This window comes from Psammomys obesus, unplaced genomic scaffold (genome assembly GCF_907164565.1).
Source record: "Psammomys obesus unplaced genomic scaffold, mPsaObe1.curated_primary_1811, whole genome shotgun sequence".
Classification (NCBI taxonomy): domain Eukaryota; kingdom Metazoa; phylum Chordata; class Mammalia; order Rodentia; family Muridae; genus Psammomys; species Psammomys obesus.
Window position 1 is genome coordinate 2,868,248 of NW_026585894.1, and position 5,754 is coordinate 2,874,001.

At 39.1% G+C, this 5,754-nt stretch overlaps 1 pseudogene; it reads left to right on the plus strand.

The window, feature by feature from the left end:
- The first annotated feature begins 802 nt into the window (after positions 1-802).
- LOC129671028 (cofilin-1-like) lies at positions 803-1,295 on the plus strand (annotated as a pseudogene).
- Positions 1,296-5,754: the final 4,459 nt, after the last annotated feature.

Here is a 5,754-nt window from a genome sequence, read left to right on the forward strand (position 1 = left end):
GCTGGAGAATTTTCTTTTTTATGCTAATCTGTTGAGTGTTCTGTAGGCCTCTTGTATGCTTCTGGGCCTCTCCTTTAAGTTGAGGAAACTTTCTTCTTTGATTTTGTTGAAAATATTTTCTGGGCCTTGGAGACAAGAATCCTATATTTCCTCTATTCCTATTATTCTTAGTTTTTGTCTTTTCATGTTGTCTTGGATTTCTTGAATGATCTGTGTCAGGAATTTTTTATAGTTAACATTTTCTTTGACTGTTACACTGGTTTCTTCTATTGTATCTCCTACACCTGAGATTCTGTCTTCCATCTCTTGCAGTCTGTTCATTATGCTTACCTCTGCAATTCCTGTTTTCTTCCTTAAGTTATTACTTTCTGTGATTTCCTCAATTTTTCCAATTCTACCTTCAGATTTGAACCGTTTTGTTGATTTCCTTCACCTATCTGAATGCATTTTTCTGCTTTTCCTTCAATTCCTTTACTTATTTGTTTGAACATTCCCCTGTTTCTTTTATTTCTTTCAGTGATTTAATTATTTACTCTCTGAAGGCCACAAACTGTTTGGCTGTATCTTCCTGTATTTTTTTTTTTTGGATGGTCATAACCTGTTTGACTTTATCTTCCTCTATTTCTTTATGCATTTGTTTTGTTTCCTCCATTATCCTGTTCATAAGCATAGATGTAAGGTCATATTCATTTGTATGTCTATTTTTTTTTTGTCCCTGTTAAGACCATGTTTATGCGAAGTCGTATCTTAGCGGCAAATGCAGTGATCCAGTTCTCTTTTTCTACCTTTAGTTTCCAGTAACATGGCTTCTGGTGTGGCTGTCTCTGATGGTGTCATCAAGGTCTTCAATGATGAGAAATTTTGGAAGTCCTCAATGCCGGAAGTGAACAAAAGCAAGAAGACAGTGCTCTTCTGCCCCTGTGGACAAAAAGAACATAATTCTGGAGGAGGGCAAGCAGATCTTGGAAGAAGACATGGGGCAGAATGTGGATGACCTTTACACCACTTTTGTTAAGATGCTGACAAAAAGAACTGCTGCTATGTTTTTTGTGATACAACCTAGGAGAACAAGGAGAGCAAGAGGGAGAACCTGGTGTTCATCTTCTGGACCCCTGAGAATGCACCTCTTAAGAGCAAAATGTTCTATGCCAGCTCCAAGGATGCTATCAAGGAGAAGTTGACAGAAATAAAAATGGATTACAAGCAAACTGCCACGAGGGGTCAAGGACTGCTGTACCCTGGCAGAAAAAGTAGGTGACAGTGTGGTCATCTCCCTAGAGAACAAGGCTTTATGAGTTGCCTCCAGTCTCCTGCCTGGAGCATCTAGCAGCCCCAGATTTGCTCTTGAGTTCTGCAGGCTGCCCCTTTCCTGCCAGACCTGAGGTACTATGGGAATCACAGCAGGAGGACAATCCCTTCACCCCAGTTGCCAAACATCCCTCCCTCTTCCTGGACCATCCTCTTTCCTCCATCCCTGGTGGTTCTGGCCTTCCCAAACTGCTTTTGATCTGATTTCTCTTGGGTTGGAGCAGAGCATGTTGTGACCCAGGCACCCAGTATGGAGGGGACATTTTATTTTTACAAGACACCCCTATAATTCATCCCTCCCCATCCCATGTTGCCAACTTCTTTATCTATCTATCTATCTATCTATCTATCTATCTATCTATCTATCTATCTATCTATTCATTCATTCACTCATTTATTTATTTATTTATTTATTTATTCATTCATTCATTTATTTATTTATTTAATGTACATTGGTGTTTGACTGCACGTTTATCTATGTGAGGTATCGGATCTCCTGAAACAGGGGTTACAGACAGTTGTGAGCTGCCATGTTGGTGCTAGGAATTGAACCTGGGTCCTCTAGAAGAGCAGCCAGTGCTCTTAACTGCTGAACCATCTCTCCAGCCACAAAAGAGAAGGAGGTTTTGTGCAGCTCAGGGGTTTTTTTGTTTGTTTGTTTGATTGATTGTTCTTTTAAAGGTTTATTTATTTTATGTATATGAGTACTCTATTTGCATGTACACCTGCTCACCAGAAGAGGGCATCAGATCCTATTATAGATGAATGTGAGCCACCACATGATTTCTGGGAATTGAACTCAGGACCTTTGGAAGAGCAGACTTTGCTCTTCACCGCTGAGCCATCTCTCCAGCCTTGTTGTCAACTTCTAACCACAATACTGATTCTGTGCTTGTCTCTTTAGTTCCATGTGGAAATTACCCTCTCAGTGCTTGCTAGTTGCCCTCCCCTTTTCCTTGATCTTGACAATTCCTGGAAGCAGGACCAGTAAGGGACCACCAATTAAAAATATAAAAAGCTAATTAATAAAAAAGTTCATATTTATGGAGTCACATTGATGAGACTTAATTGGAGTCACTGCTGCCGTTCCTAAGAGACACAATTTAATAGCAAATTCCGTGATCCTTTGGCTCTCACAACATTTCTTCCCAACTTCTGAGACTTAGTTGCAAGAGTTATTTTGTAGATGTATCCATTGGAACTCTGCTCTGCAACTCTGCATTTTGATTGGTTGCAGTTTTCTGCAATTATCTCCATCTGTTGCAAAACCAAGATTATTTGATGAACGATAAAGATTACACTTATCTATGGGTATAAGAACAAATATTTTGAATGATGCTAGAGATTATTCTGGTTTAGTAAATAGGTGATTGTAGGTTTGCCTCTGAGACCCATGACTTCACTAACATAGAGTAGTTTGGCTAGTTTTCCAGTACCAGACACAATTTGCCTATTGTTAAATGATTCTTGCATCCAGGTAGAGAGCTGTTGGTTGCCACCAAGGTATGCACGCCACTACTGCACCCTTAGGATTATCATGCTATACATGTCATTGTTGTGGTTCATAGGTATTCTAACTGGAAATAACTGTTGGTTGTTTTCCTCTTTTGGATTATTGCATGGTGCCTTCTGGTATCATGAAAGCTAGTTCTTAGTCAGGAGGCGTTCAGGTCAGATTCACCTCAAAGGCCTCTGGTTCCTGTGTCCAAAGTATATGGTATCTTCAGCAATAGAAACTTTCCTTCTACCTCTAGACAGGTGAGGGAAAGGATGGAAACAAGACAAGAGCTGTTTTGGAAACCTCCAACTTGTTTCATTGGTGATAATGTTGGTTTATGATTTTCTTTCTTTGATGCTGAGCCAAGCCAAATATGCTCAGAAATAGAAGGTTCATAAGGATAAATTGTGAACTTTATTTGAGTGGATGAAAACAGTGGAATAAGGAGAGGAGAGACAAATATGCAACTGATGTAATCATTAAGGGGAGGTTTTGCCACTACACTATTGCTATGGTGGCAAAACCCACGTACTTCTCAAATGCTGTCCCAGACTATCTTCTGATAACATTTTTCTGTCATCAATGGAGAGTTGAGAAACTATCCCTCCTTATTCTCATGTATACAGGTGATAATTATTAAAATTATTTGGATTCTTCCATTACTGATATAGATATTAACTGAAGTCGGGTACATTGGTGCACACCTTTAATCCCAACACTTGGGGAGAAAGGCAGGTCGATCTCTATGAGTTTGAGACCAGCCTGGTCTACAAAGTGGGTCCTGGACAGCCAAGGTTACACAGAGAAACCCTGTCTCAAAAACAAACAAACAGAAAAGATACTAATAGAACAAGGAGAATTTAGAATATTTTCTCTAAATTATGATGCCCCCCCCCAAACCTTCTAAAAATACCTATTGGAACTGTAACGCTTTTATCCATCTTTTGGGCATCTTCTGAGTCACTAATTAGGACAGTTGGCCTCTTTCATCATGTGTTTATGTGAGCAAAATCATTGCTAAAGACTTTCTCTTGATATATTTCATAAGAATGTGATCGTATCTTATATAAAAAGCATTGATGGAAGAAATAGGAGATATGAATTTGCTGCAAAGCTGTGCCACTTGAGAAAATTTCTTTCTCTTTTCAGAAACTTGAGTTTTTCCTTTGTAAACTAAGGAATAATGCAGACTTGTGACCCTTTTTCCCAAACTCTTGAGTATAGGTATGAATAAGAATGGCAGCTCACTCTCCAAGTGGGTTCCCTAGCTCTTTGAATACCTTCCCCTGAGGAGGTGGTGGTCTTACCAGCACACAGAGGAAGACAACACAGCCAGTCCTGATGAGACCTGATATGCTAGGGTCAGATGAAAGGGAAGGAAGAGAACTCCTCTCTCAGTGGACTTGGGGAGGGGAATGGGAGGAGGAGAAAGGATGGGATCGGGAGAGGATGAGGGAGAGGACTACAGCTGAGATAAAAAGTACAAAATGGTAATAAAACATAAATAAAAAGACCTGTATGGAAAAAGAAAAACTTTCAAGTCTCTGAAGAAAGAAATGAAAGAATATATCAGAAGATGAAAAGATCTTTCATGGATCGGTAGGATGAACATAGTGAAAATGGCCATTCTACCAAAAGCAATCTACAGATTCAGCGCAATTCCCATCAAAATACCAACCCAACTGTTACAGAACTTGAAAGAACAAGTGCCAATTTCATATGGAAAAACAACAACAGCAACAACTGTTGCTGGGAGGAGAAATGGGAGAAGATGAGGGAGAGGGCCACAGCCGAGATACAAATTGAATAAATTGTAATAAATGATACTAATTAAAAAAAATTTAAAAATAAATAAATAAAAGGGAAAAAAGTGCTTACGGTGCAAAAGAACTCAAAAAAATTCATAATTTTCTAGAAGGGTAGAAAGTGTATATTTCATTTTGTAACATCTTCAACAAGGATTGAGATATCAAAGGATAGTTAAACACACTAATATTTTACTTGCAAAATATATGAACATTAACACTAAATAGGATAAAGGCTATAAAAAGCCTATTTTCTGATCAAGTCAAGGTTTTGCAGGTCAGAAGAAAGGGTATTTGATTTGAGATCTTGTTGACAACATATCACCTTCTATGTGAATAGTAGCAAAATGATCAGACCAGGTTGACAGTGAAGGTGAGCTGTGTTTGTTAGATGAGACTGCATTTGGCATATGTGGAAGAAAGTAGCAGATGGGAGAGTTGAAGGGCGTTTGTAGGATGGACAGTCATCTGAGGTCAGATCACAGGACCTGCTGGCCTACATTAGGAGTTAGTATTCCATGATAAGCACAGAAAAATATTCTTGAAGTCTTTAGACAGGAAAGTAACTATTCACAGTAACTTTGTGAAAGTTTTGGTGGTTTTATACATGAAGAATATTGATGAGAAAAGAGAGGCAGAGGGAATGAGTAAAAAACCAGGAGCTAGAGCTATGGTAGTCTCAAGAATAAAAAATATATTTTGAGGAAGGTGTAACCAACTGTGCTAAAAACTGATGAAGATTTGAAGAAAATGAAAATCAGAAAATGCCACTGGGCTTGGCCATGTGTAAGAAATGATTACCTCAGATATAGTCTCAGTGAAGAAATGAGGGCCAGAATTCTTCTTTCTGTCTTTTATTATTATTTTTTATTTTTAATATTAGTTACATTTTATTAACTCTGTATCCTGCTCTCTCATTCCCTTCCAATCCTATTTTCCTTCCCTCATCTCCTCCCTGCCCATTTCCAAGTACACTGATTGGGGAGAACCTCCTCCCCTTTCATCTGATCCTGTTTTATCAGATATCTTCAGGACTGGCTGCAAAGTCCTCCTCTGTGGCTTAGCAGGACTGCTCCTCCCTTGGGGGGCGTTGGGGAGGTCAAAGAGCCCACCATTGTGTTCATGTCAGAAAGTTTCTGTTCC